At 33.1% G+C, this 14,559-nt stretch overlaps 1 pseudogene; it reads left to right on the top strand.

The window, feature by feature from the left end:
• The first annotated feature begins 6,017 nt into the window (after window positions 1-6,017).
• LOC149545778 (nudix hydrolase 15, mitochondrial-like) lies at window positions 6,018-8,418 on the top strand (annotated as a pseudogene).
• Window positions 8,419-14,559: the final 6,141 nt, after the last annotated feature.

Below are 14,559 nucleotides of genomic sequence, written 5' to 3'. Positions count from 1 at the left end.
TGCTAAAGTCTACCCTTCTCATACTTTGTCACTTGCATAATCTCAAAAGAAGAGATGCTATAAGCCCTAGAAAAGACATAGTTGTTGAACCTAGGAATTCTCATAAAAATTTTCAATGTGGAAATCGTTTCTCATCATGCATCTGAAAAATAAGTCTCGCCGTAGATTTTTCTTAAAATCATAGTCAATGAATTTAAGACTATAAGAAAAAACATGCCTACCAAATATGACACTTTGGGTTTCAACATTAAAACTAAAAAGCATCAACCTACATTGGACAAAACAATTTAAACAAATTGAAATGGAGTACCCAAATTGGGAATTGCTAAATGTCCTAATCAACCAGTTTTTATGCTCTACAGTAACGACCTAGTATTTATACCAATTATGCTAATTTTTTTGGAATATGTATCATAAATATTGCCTCAAATCATTAGCCTACCCTATGGGCCTAGAACCTGTCCAGTTTGCAAGTACTGACTAGAATTCAAAACCGATATCTTGATGTATTTGATAGATCATTATCAATTGTCCGATTTCTCTTTATTATCATTTCTTGAAGGATTGATGGGTGGATTCTTAACCAATTGATGTCTTAATTATAAATATTTAAATGATTGGATGCTAGAATGGTTGATACTCGAATAGTTGATATTTGCTTGTATAAGTGACTGATTGTTTGTTTGCTGGTCCGATTGTTTGGTTATTTTTATATTTGATTCCCAATTGATGATAGGTGGACAATTGAATGGTTTACTTTGATGGATTCAGGATTAATGATTTAACAAATGTTGATAGTGATGATTGAATGAATGCTGATTTGATATATTGGTGTGTAATGATTTCATAAACTGATTCTTGAATGGATTTTTGAATGACATTTGATGGTGAATTTCTATTGATCTTCCCTTTATATTTTATTTATAAAAGAATTTCCTCCCTTCAAAAGGAATTGAGTCGCCACCCTTCATTGCTGCCTCATAGAATAATAATTTATTTCCAAATGATTGTTTGCTTCCTTCATGTTCTCTTCTCATAGAATGGTCTCTCCTTTATATCTTAATCCTTCAATACTCATAACTCTTTATTGCATTCATTTTGATCATTCACTAAACTTAATTAAATTATAATTATATTACATGTTATTTTAATTTTTTATATTTTTACTTTTTATTTTTAGTGTTTAATGTCATGTCAAAAAGGGGACATTATAGAGAGATGCATTACAATATAGGAAAATAACAAGAACATTATTGAAACAAACTGATACAACATTCAGATTATAAAATCAAACTGCTGCAACAACACAAATTAACCTAACAGAAAGCATAGAATACCATTCCCACAATGATCAAACATTTACCCACTGAACTACACCTCTTCTAAATAATGTAAGATGCTGATAACACATTGGTACTGCCATCACACATGTCAAATTAGACTGATACACACTAAAAGCCACCCCAATCAATTGTAGCTAACATCTGGATGCACATGCACTTATAATATCAGAGTACTGAAGGTCTAGAATAGGGCATAGTGGCTGCTGATATAGCAGGTACAAACTCATAGAAAGCTCACCAGATTAGCCAAAGTCTACATAACTAAGACTTAGCATCAAAGGTTCTCCCTAGGCACCTCGAAACCACCAAATATTGGCCCTAAAATAGGAGCCCTTCATCTTCAAGCTCTCACATACTTGCTGCACTTGGTAAAACACCCCATAAAGGTCATCTATTCACTTTCAACTTGGATAGCCTACAATATGGTCTTTGTATACAATTCATTTTTTGTCGTTTCATTAAATGGTTTTAACAAGTGTGGAAAAAAATCAGATTTTTATTATGAATTTTGTGTTCACCAACCTATGTTAAACTAATTAGCAAGGTCACTTTCCTAATACTTTATGAACTAGATGCTATTCGCAAGGTCAGTTTCCTAATACTCACTATAGTACTTGCCATTCAATTGAGATAGACATGGCTCATTAGTTTGTTTGTATTCTCTTTGGATTTTGTTAAAGAAGACAACTGAATGCTATATGATGAACTAAAAGTTCTGTGGTGTCAACAGGCTTGTGCATCTCTTGAGCCAAATTACCAGCCCTAGTGACATTTGTTGTTGTTCAAAAGCAGCACCATACTAGACTATTTGCAAACAACCATGCAGATAGGCATTCTATAGATAGACTTGGGAACATCTTGCCAAGTCTTCAGTACATAATAAAGCAATTGAATTTCATAAATTGTTTTTTTGATAGTTGATTTGTTTAAATATTGCCCATCAAAAATTATTTAGTACATCCCATATTTTTTCTGCACAGGAGCTTGCAGTTCTAAAGAATCTGATAGTGAAGAATTTGAAGAAGATATTGTAGAAAAGTTATATTTGGTGTTCTTTTTAAAGTGAAAATGTGATTGGAAATTTTTTTTATTGTCATATTTCACTTGCAGAAAGGTCAAATTGTAAATAGAGGTGAAGTTGCATGGATTTAAGTTTCTTCTTCATTATTTATAATGCTCTCGATTCCTCCTTTGTAACTGTAAAAATACTTGTTTATTTTCACCTTTCCAGATACCCTTTACTAGGTTCTTCAAGATTCCAAAATATCTTGGGTTGACCCCACCCCAGCATGTCCTAACTCCTACTTGGTTCAGAGACCTAACTCCTTTTTATATGTTTCTTCCTCTTACTACTCCATCTGCAGGTTGCAAACAAATCATCCTTCTTCCACCAATGAGTCATTCCATTCAAGAAAGACCATGTCTGACGATATCAACGCACAAAAAAATGGAAGACAATTTCTATACTGTGGTCTAACTTAAAAAGAAAAGGTGATGGAAAATGTTATTGTCCTTGCAAAATGTGTAAGGGCTTAAGGACTCGAAGATATCTAATCACAACAGTTGAGCAACATTGTAGGCAACATGGTCACATTGAAGGGGGAAACAAGTATCGCCCATTGGTATTTATTTTAATAGTTTATAAATTACATAAGACATGATTTAATGATGAAATCATGGTCATGGTTAATATAAGGTCATCATTTTTATATAGGTCAACATCCTTGAGTTTCATGTTATGGACCATGTAATTCAGAGAATGCGGATTTCCAAACGAGGGAACATGGAGGTGTGAATATTGAAGTAGAAGGTAATGATACCATGGAAGAAGATCAAGATGATGAATATCACGATGATCAAGATGACAATGATGATGATGATGATGGTGATGATGATGTAAAGTTTGATGTACCTTTACTTGAGAAGCCACACTGGTCCTTATATGAAGGCTCCAAAATAACTCTTCTTGCCACTGTATTGCTATTGGTGAACTTGAAGGTTATGAATGGTTTATCCAATGTAGCAATGACACATATGTTAAGGTATGCCATCTTCTTTCATTATTTTACTCATAGTTCCCTTACAATTAACATTGGGTTTGTGTAGCAATTAATATTCTTTAAATTAAGAAATTATATTTTTGGTCATAGGTTGATAGGTGAGTGTTTGTTACCACCATCAAACATTCTACCTCACTCGTACCAAGAATTATCTACCATCATGCAAGATATTGGAATGGAGTATCAAACAATAGATGCATGTCCAAATGATCATATTATATATCATAAATAGCATGAATTTGCAACACAATGCCCTACTTGTCATATCAGTAGATATCAATTAGATTGATTAACAAAAAAGGTGCCTCACAAGTTTCTTTGGCATATTCCCATTATTCCACGTCTACAACGATTATTCAAGTGCAATAGATTGGCACAATTTATGGATTACCATGCACACAATAGAAGTCAAGATGACATTATGCAAATGCCTATAGATGGTTCAGAATTTAAGGAAATAGAGGAAAACTGGCCACACTTATAAGAAGAACCTCATAATCTCAAGCTTTCATTTGCAACAGACGGTGTCAATCCTTCTGGAGAGATGAGATCTACTTACTCAGTGTGGCCTGTTTTTGTTATCAACAATAACATACCTCCTTGGTTGTCCATAAAGAGAGAGCACATAATGTTGACACTGATTGTTCTAGGTATTTTTTGACTTAGTGGTCATCTAAATTAATTTATTATAACTAATCCATCAAATGGTCAAAATAATTATGTAATGTTTTTTCTCATTCAACTAGGTAAGTAGCAAGTCAAAGATACCAACATATATATTGAACCCCTTATCGATGAGTTGGTGGTGTTATGGAATGGGGTTACTATGTATGACATTTGTAGACCAATGGGACAAAGACAATTTCAATTTCATGCAATGCCTGTATGGACAATACACGATGCCCCTGGGCTAACACATTTTTGTGGTATGTTCTCTTCTTGACACCTCTTTTTTGGTATGTCAAAGTTAACACATTTAATCCAATTATAAACGATCTTGTAGGTCTTTAGACAAAGGGTAAATTTTCATGTCTAGTTTGTGGTCCAAAGATGAAATCTTGTCATTCAAAAAGTTTAAGAAAGCAGGTGTTTGATGAGAATAGACACTTTCTGCACAAAAATCATAAGTACCGAATTATCGAAAAACATCTTTTCAATAGTCTAGAAGAGACTATGTCAAAGCCACAAAGAATGACACCTCGCCTATGGAAGTTGGCATACAATAAAATAAATAGTCGAGGTAATGTCATTCCATTTGATGCTTTTTATTTCAAATTTATATTTCAATATTGTGTTTTTTTTACTGATGATGTGATTGACTGTTGTGAAGGTCACCAAGACATCAATGTCCAACTTCCAAAAGGACTAAAAATTTATCCTACGCAATTTACTAGGTTTTCGTACTATGAGAAAATCCCAATTGTGCATTTGTTTGATCCTATGCATATTGGAAAGAATGTAGAAGAGACATTATGGAAAATCTTGGATGGAAGGCATGACAAAGATCAAATTATCAAAACTTGTAGTGACATTGAAGAATCCAACCATGCAATGAAAAATGGTATTCGACCAAATAACAATGGAGACCGGATTGATACAAGTGCCCTTAGTTGGTTATTGTTAGAGTTGTAGAGCAATTCTATAAAAGAAGTCATAAAAAAAATATGATTTCCCACAGGATTTGTTGCGAACATAAACAATGTCCTATCAAATAAAAGTGAATTTGGGCTAGGGTTGAAAACACACGATTGGCATACATTTATTAAGGTAATTCATGTTATTTTGTATTCACTATATATTTATATACTGCATGTAGTTTCAATTGCATTCTTTTATAAAATATTGACAAGATCATTTTACAAATATTGCAGTACGTTCTACCTCTATCTCTCCCACACCACTTTGCCAACAATGTCAAACAAGTTATATATGATCTTGGAAAATACATGAGGTGGTTTTCATCTAAAGAAATCAATAAAGAAGATATAAAATATTGGAAGAGAAAAATTCCTCCTCTGATGTGTGAAATGCAAAAGTGTCTAACTCCAAGTTTTTTCAATGCACAACAACACTACCTCATACATCAAGTTGAGGAGATTGAATAGTGTGGACCTGTACCAACTAGATTAATGTGGATGGTTGAGAGGCACTTGAAATTTTTGAAAGGATTGGTTTGACAGAGAGCACATCCTGAGGGTTCTATGGTGGAGGGATATATGGTATACTAGACTATGGTGTACATTACTGAATATCTTCCTAAGTTTGCAACAAACATCCATGTAGATCGTATTTGGGATCCCAACTCAATTAACAAATTCAAAGGGGAGTACTTGATGGGCAAAGGTAGATCGAGGAAAGTGAGAGGTAAATATAAGATGTTATTGTAGTTAATTAATTCATATAAATCTTCAATATAAGTTATTTTTAATTGGTGTATTTTTTTGAAACAGGTGGTCAAGAGTGGGATGCAATACATTTGTATATTGTGAAAAATCTTGATTGGATGACGGAATGAATTGAATGATGTCAACAAAATGGTTGCTCATTAACATGGGAAGTTGTTGCTTCATTGGTTACAGAAGCTCGTCATAATGGAGATTCCAATGTTATGCCAATGGTAGTTGATCTAGTAAAGGGTTTAAGAGGTGGAGAGGTAAGTAGAAATTTATTAATGATCATAACTCGACGTATGTTTCATATCAACTCACGATGCAAATAATTTACACACACTTCAAAAATTGCAGGTCAAGCACCACAAAGCTATGTACTATCATGGCCACAAATTTTGCATAAAAAGGTTGGATGACACAAAGAAAACTTGTGATTCTGGGATAACTGCAGTTTTCAAGGTCACCAATATATCATCTAGAAACAACATACATCCTCAACAATCTCAAAATAAATACTATGGCATCTTGGATGATATAATTGAGTGTGAATTTAACACCTTTGAAGTAGTTCTATTCGTTGTCAAATGGTACAGGTTAGGACTAAATCAAAATGATCAGATAGAATGGTTATTCAACATGATAATGGATTTACAATGATCAATACAAGGTTGTTTGAGCCAGTTGGAGATGAGCGCTATGTTCTTCCAAGCCAATGTGAGCAATTTTTTTTTGCTCAGAGGTTCCAAATAAATAGGGTTGGTCATTTGTTGTTAGACATGATCCAAGAGGAAGGCCGATAAAGTATAATGTTATGGAAGAAGAAGATATTGAAGATGATGAAGAAGTAGATGATGAAGATCAAGATGATGGTGATGACGATGATGGTGATGATGATGATGATGATGATGATGGTGATGATGATGATGATGGCAATGGTGATGATGGAAATGATGATGGTGATGATGGCGATGATGATGGTGATGATGATGATGATGATGATGATGATGATGAAGATAATCAATGACTACAAACATCATCACCCCTTCTATTGACGATCTTGCATTCCATATATAAGGTAAATTTGTTCATGTTTATGATGTTGCATATTGTTCATGTCATCTTCTAAGTTATTTGTAGCATACACATATCATGTAATTTTTAGCGAGCTTAAGATAAATGATTAACATATGCAAGAAATTTGATTACATATTTATTGTGTTCATTTCTAATGATTACAACATATGTTATTTATAGTTACCAAAGTTTATGTTGTGTCTGATTATGACCCTTTTTGCAAATAGTCAATTGACTACAGGTACATCGTCACGCCTTCTGTTGACGATCTTGCATTCCATATATAAAGGAAATTTGTTCATGTTTGTGATGTTTCCTATTGTTCATGTTGTCTTCTAAGTTATTTGTAGCAAACATGTATCATGTAATTTTTAGCTAACTTAAGGTAAATGATTAACATATTCAAGAAATTTGATTACATTTTTATTGATGTATTAGGAGTGTCTATTCCTATTCCATAAATCAACATTATTGGTACTTTAAGAGCCTTGAAATGCTCTATCAAAGACTGAATATAAGATTTATGTGGATAAATACCTTCAAAAAAGCCTATATCATTGAGCAACTCTAGCATATCCAAAGATGAATATTTTTATTCTTTTGTTGTGTCTAGAGTCTTATTTCCAAATACTTTAGGAATAGTTAGAAGACCTAAATTTCTCTAGGAGATCATTTTGTCATTTCTAACAACTAAAGGATTTATAGTAAGATTGTCTAAAGAATAGCCGGATGCAAAAGTTTATATTTCTTGCACTATTCCTCCCCATGGTGCTCTAATGGCATAACATGATTGCTCCAACTTTTCACTTAGCAAGAGAGGTTTCACTACATGGAGGTAAAATGGAAGAAGGAGATGAAGATGAGTCTGAAATGACTTTGAGGGAAGCAAAGGAAGAGATCAGTTTGAATCCTTCCCTTGTAAAAGTCATGCTTACTCTAGAACCCTTTATCTTGAAGGTTGTTAATTGAATTGAAAAACCCAAATCAATTTGCTAATTATTGTATACAATTTTATCGAGTCTACTATGATATTCTTTGTACTATTAACTAATAGGGAGTCATTTACACCAGTTCTAAATCTAGGAGAAGTGGATGAGATCTTTGATACACCCCTTGAGATGTTCTTGAAGGTGAGTATATAAATGCTTACAATACCCATGTTATATGTTTCATATAAATTAAACTCAAGCTAAACTAATAGAAAGTTATTTCACTTGTTAAGATTTAATCTACGTTATCATATTGAAAGAACTTATAGTTGTTTAAGATTTATTCTACATTATCATATTGAAATAACTTATAGCTGTTGGTGTTGATTGTTAGGATGAGAACCATAGATTTGAAGAAAGAGAATGGATGGGTTTCAATTATACCATGGATTATTTTGATTATGAAACTGAAAACAAGAAATTCTTGATCTAGGATTTAATTGTTGGCATCTTGATACATGCTACCTCTATTGTTTACCAACAATATCCAACATTTACATCAACTATGCCAGACTTTGATGGAATCCAAACATTTATTTTTGGACATGATCCCAAGTTATGAATCAAATGTATCTCTTGTGTTTATGACTAAAGCAATTAATCATTGATAGATTATTGATGGCTGTTGAGAGAGCCTGTGCCAAGTGACTGGCATCTGGTTAGTGAGAGAAGCTATTTTTGCTATGTAAATCTAATATTATTTCCAACTCTATGCATTTGGAAGTGCATTCGATAAACTAAAGTAGCTCCTTATTTAAATCATTTCATTTGGCTACCCCAATCAAGGTCCACCTAGTAACTTGCTAGAAGTATGTCATAATGTTTTAATAAAAGTGTAATAGTATCCAAAAATTGCATAATGGATAAATGGCACAAAAGAAAGGTTCAATTCCAGAAAGAAAGTCTTCTAAATACTATATTTCCCACAAGAAGTTGTCTAGATTATGATTTTTGGAGATGTCTTTTAATTTATAAATACTAAATAATATAGAATTATTATGCCGGTAGGTGGTCCGTTATGTGGGAAATTTTTTTTTGCAGGTACAACTTTACTTAGAACAAATGGCATGAAAGCTCTAAAACATGTTGATTGACCATAAACACAATCCTACCCTTACATGTATTTGAATTTTATATGGCTTTCACTAAAGCTTCGTAATTGGAAGAGAGAAGTTTTTGGCTGCAGTGCCCACATTTTTGCTAGCAAGCTATCCCTTTAATACAATTCTAGGATTGCTAGTGGGAGCTCAACCTCCTATGGCAGGAGCAATATCCATAGAAATGGATGCAACTGCTTTACAATCCCAACTTAATTTCTGTCACCTCATATTTTGCAAGGCAACATTTAGCTTCCAAATGCCACATAAACAATGGAAGAGGGTTGTGTTTCAAGCCAGTTTAAGCACATAGACTTGGAATAATGGCTGGCTAATTTACACATTTAAGGATTGATTTTACAAAAGCTTGGCCATCCTTTTTCCATGCTCATCATATGCATAGTTTTAATTGCCAAACTACTTGATCCTAATGCTCTGCCCAATATTCTTTTTTTTTAACAATATAATCAGCTTCAACCAATGAATAAGACAATACAAATAATCCTTCCCTACTATTTTTTCCTATTTTGGCTTTTCTAAACCTTTTTTCTCTGCTTCTCTTTGACAATATTAATCATTTCAGGGCTTCTCCAAGATAACTCTCCATGATCAAAAGAAGCAAATAGATCTTTGTCACTGGCCTCTTCTTCTCTCTTCTTGTACACCTAGAAGGTCTTGTCTGTTTACTATGCACATAGCTTTGGAGGGTACTTGGTGGTAGTTTCTGTGCACTTTGAATGTTTTTTTGAGATTTAAGGGCACATTAAAGGATTGGCCTATTTCAAATTTGGTTTATGTTTCCACCTTTTGTGGTATAATGTGAGAATGCATTTGTATTTGATCTTGTAGTGAATGCATATGAGCTGGGACTTTGTATCATGGCCATAATTATGTATAGTAGTAGGGTTGTGGGTACTCCCTCTGATTGCCTACAATAGATCATTGTCAATTATTTTGCAAACTATATGATTTTGACAGTCATAGGTCTCAAAGTTTTTCCCATGCTATAATGCCAACCATTTCAACTATACCTTCCATTTTCCATATCCTTCTAGTTTCCTATTTCAAAAAAGTCATTGACTTATTAAAAAAATACAACGAAAACAACCCTTAAAATTTTATTATTAGGGAATTCATGTTTCTTCTGACAAATCTTCTTTCTACAGGGTCTAAAATGATTGTTGTATGGCTGTATTTAGGTATTTTTTCCATAAAATTCAACAAATTTAAGAAAATTGAGATCATAACAAGGGACTCTTTATAAAATGAACTCTGTAAGTTGATATCATAACAAGTGACCCTCTTCAAGATTTTTTTGTCAATGTCTTCATGCTACTACAAGATTCCATAGTCTATCATGCAATAAATAAACCTTTGTAGATATATCTATGATTTGCCAAGAGTGATGCTCACCTATTGTAGGTGAAGAATAGAAGAAAATCATAGATGAATCATAAAGATAGAAATAAGTACATAAACCATCACTTAATAATAATTATTTTTTTATCATAAAATTAGTACATACAAAGATAATCTTCTAAATAAATAGATACAAAATTTAATAAATCCTGTAGAACCTATCTCTTATAATCTATCTATCAATGTTATAGTGGCATTTTGGTGCCTCAATTGGTATGTGTATGGAGCTCACCAAAAATGCAAGTTGTTTAATGTGTGTATAGATTGCAATAGTTGTGTGAAATTTCACCATAGTCACCCAATCCACCACCTTGATCGTCATTCCTTCCCAAGGCAACCTTGTACTGTGATATTCAATTGCATTTACTACACGCCAACTCACCTTACACATGGCAAAGAGGCTGCCTTTTACATTACAACTCAATTCAAGACACCTAGCTCCTTTGGATCAAGACACCTAGCATTCCTTTCTATCCTGATCATTTAGGAGTGTTTAATCATTTTGGAGATAGAATGTGTTCGGCAGGGAACTCTGCAACTTCACCATGCCACCACAACTTGTTCCATCTTGGACCACCTTAACTTCAATTTTGTAGATAGCTACTCATGTTTTCTCTTTGATTGGTTTTATTTATATTGCATGCTTTCTAAAGTCATTGGTCTACTTCCATTAGTCTTTACATTTTGTAGGTAAGTGGTTCATTTGCATCTAAGATGATTGGGATTTTGAGCATGTGGGGTGAGAGGATGTTGACTATTGGGAGGAGTTGTGAGAGCTAGTTTCTCATGTTGACAGAGGTGAGGATTCTATCCTTACTAAGGCTAGCTTTCACCATTGGGGGTAATAAATTTTGTATTATTTCATTTTTTGAGATTGTTTTGCTAATTGTGACCAAACAATTTGTTTTTTCTTTTATATTATTATAGACTTTTTGTTATAAGGTTTCTTTGTTAGTGCAAATAGATTATTTATTTGCAAATTATTTGTTGTAGATATGTGGAAGTTTTATGCTTATCTATGACATTTGTTTTTAAGTTTCAAATTTGTTGAATACGTTGTGTTGTCTGTTTTATGATACAAAATCAGGGGTTGAGGATTTAATATATTGTCATTCTTAGAGTTGAAGCATGTTGGATTGATTTTTTTGGTAGTCTTTTGTTTTTCTTCACAAAAATCTCCTCCCAAAAAATAGTCTCTTAGGTCTGATCTGTAAACTAGGATTTACAAGTTTTATAACTTAATCCAAAATACAGATTTAAATTCCTGATCCTTGTAGTAAATGCGTGGTTATTTATCTTAAACCGTTGAAATTACAAGGAGATTTATACATTAAAAACTTAAAATTAACAATGTGTTTAATAACATAAAACAAAGAACATATCTAAAAATGAAATGAGAGAAATAAGAAAGAGATGGAAGAGACACAAACAATTTGATACGGAGTTCATTTAGGTAGGACTATGTCTCCGGGTCCACTTCTTAATCGAGGGACCGCTCTATTAATTCTACCAAGAATAATACTTTGTTGTAACAGAATCCAAGCTTCAAAAATTCATAGTCTATTTCATGCACTTGAAAGCACTATACAATGCCTTTGTGCTTACAATTTCTCTCACGAGGAAAACTATTCCTTTATAAAAAAAAAATCTCCCTACAAAAATTCTCCGAGACTATTATTTTTCTTGCCACAAAATAATTCCCTTTCCAAGAATTTACAAACTTTCTCCCCAAGAATTTACACAAATTCTCTAATACTCATTGTTTTTGCAAGAGAGAAATAACTCACTTTTATACAAGCTTATTTGCCTATTATGGTTAAAACCATAATATTTGACAAATCTCCCGTTTTTACACAAAAATCTCTCTGTTACAACAAATTCTTACAAAATAATATAATTCCCAAGGAATGAATGATTTATAAGTAGATCATGAAATCCTTCTCGGATTTATCTACAACAATTATAAATCATTTTAATATTTGATTGGCTCCCTTAGAAATAGACTTAATATTTTGAGCATTTGTATCCTTAATTATAGATGAGAATAAAGCTTGCTATTTTATAGGGATTCATAATCCAACCCTTTAAACTAGGGATGGTAAACAACATTTAAAAAAGAAGAAGTTTGTGGCTAATTTGTTAGAAAATATAAACCCACAAAAATAGGGGCACTTGAACATAGGAAGCTCCTTTTTCTAAGGTAAGAGTAATTCTGCAATATCTTCCACATTTTATCTCAGATTTTGATGAAATAAACACCGTTGGAAAGCTCTTAAAAAACTCTTCACAATGATACCAATATTGATCATTTTCCACGACTTTATTTTTTTTTACCTTTTTCTAAGCCCTCTGATTTGTCGATTTCACCAAACCTTTGACTGACCATAACTTCTACATATGAAATCCTTTTGACTCATTCCAAGTTATGTCAGGTCTAATTTTTTGAGATCTTTGGAATGATGTTGAATTTGAGAGATTTTAAGACTATGAAGATTTTAGTCTTGCTAGATCCACCTGGATCATTCCTCCCCACTAAGAAGCTTTTGGACCTCCAAAAGTCTATTTTTACATAGAATGAAAGTGAGGGCATGTTTGTCTCACTTGTCTAGTATCACTTGTACAACCTATAGGAAGTCTAAATATCTGACTCATCACAAACATAATTAAAAATGAGATAGTATTATTGACATAGTTAACCATACATCCACCAAGATTCATTGTTGCATCCATCACCCACATAGTACCAACTAGTAGAAAAAGAAGCAACAACACTGAATAAACTAATGAAAAATGAAAAGTATCAATTCTTTGGATCCCTTGCATAGGAACATCATTAGAAAATGAATCATCCAAACCCTCTTTTACCATCACTGGTTGAAGACTTGATTCTACTTGCATCTGATCCTCACTTGTTGTGGCAGGCATGAGAGTTAGTCTACTACTTGCATTTACAATCATTTTCAAATGCCCTGTATTTACAATTGATCCTTCATTCTTCATGTGATGAGCCTTTACAATGTATTCAATTCCATCCTTAAACAAATGATACTTATTATGCTCCCTATAGAAGATAGCTTTTCTATCATATAAGTATGGGCTACCCAACACAATCCCATAGATGTCAAGTGGAACCACATCAAAGTTAACCTTATCTATGTATTTGGATGTAATTGCAAATCTTAACCTACATTGCTTAGTTACTCGCAATCTATTATCATTGCACACCCAACCTAAAGGATAAGGTCTCTTATGTGGCTTAGTTTCCAATCCCAATTGTTTAACAACTTCCTCTAAAATTAAATTAACTTGGGATCCACTATCTATCAATGTGTCAATTTTAGTGTTCTTTGAAATCACCCTTATATGAAATAATTCACTTCTTTTACTATCTTCAGGAACATCATGACTTTTGGAAGAAGAACATGAAACATTAGTTGAATAATCAGCAAAAGTTTTAGCTTTTAAACCTACAACTGATATCTTTGTTTCATCATCAGAATCTAATCCAAGATCCTGAACAATAGTCGTAGTCTTTTGCTTTCCTTTGTTATTATTCTTAAACCACTTTGGTTTTAACTCAGGATGCAGTTTCCAACACTTTGCATCCACATGCCCTTTCTTTTGACAATGTGAACAAGTAGGCTTTTCACCTACCTCTTTTTTCACTATGGTTGCTTTCTTTCCCTTCTTGTTGCCTTTAGGAGGAACAAATTTCTTCTTTGAACTGAAACTTGTGTTTCCTCCACCTGCTTCAATATGGGTTGCTTGAACACACACTTCATCAAAGTTAGAAGGACTAAACATCAATATTGTATGTTTCAAATAGGAATGCATTCCACCTATATACTTTAAAAAAGTATCTTGTGTGTAAAGAGGAATTCCAAGAGTTAATGCTTTCTTCCTAAACACCTGTGTATACTCTTGTACTAACTGTCCTTTACCTTGCCTTAGATTTTGCCAGTCCATAATTGCTTGTTGTATATGACCCAAAGGATAAAACTGTTTCTTCAAAGTAGAAGTAAATTCATACCAAGATGAAATGATTTTACCATGTGTAGCAAGATCATCTTGAATCTTTGTCTCCCACTAGACTAATGCAGTGCCTCCCATTCTGAGAGTAGCTAGCTGGATTTTGGAAGAATCATCAAGAATATTTTGAACCCTTCAGTACACTCCAATCTACTTAA

This window comes from Cupressus sempervirens, chromosome 7 (genome assembly GCF_028749045.1).
Source record: "Cupressus sempervirens isolate cs-2001-9-10 chromosome 7, ASM2874904v1, whole genome shotgun sequence".
Lineage (NCBI taxonomy): Eukaryota > Viridiplantae > Streptophyta > Pinopsida > Cupressales > Cupressaceae > Cupressus > Cupressus sempervirens.
Note: the sequence above shows the minus strand (reverse complement) of the source record. Positions and strands in the feature narration are given on the sequence as shown.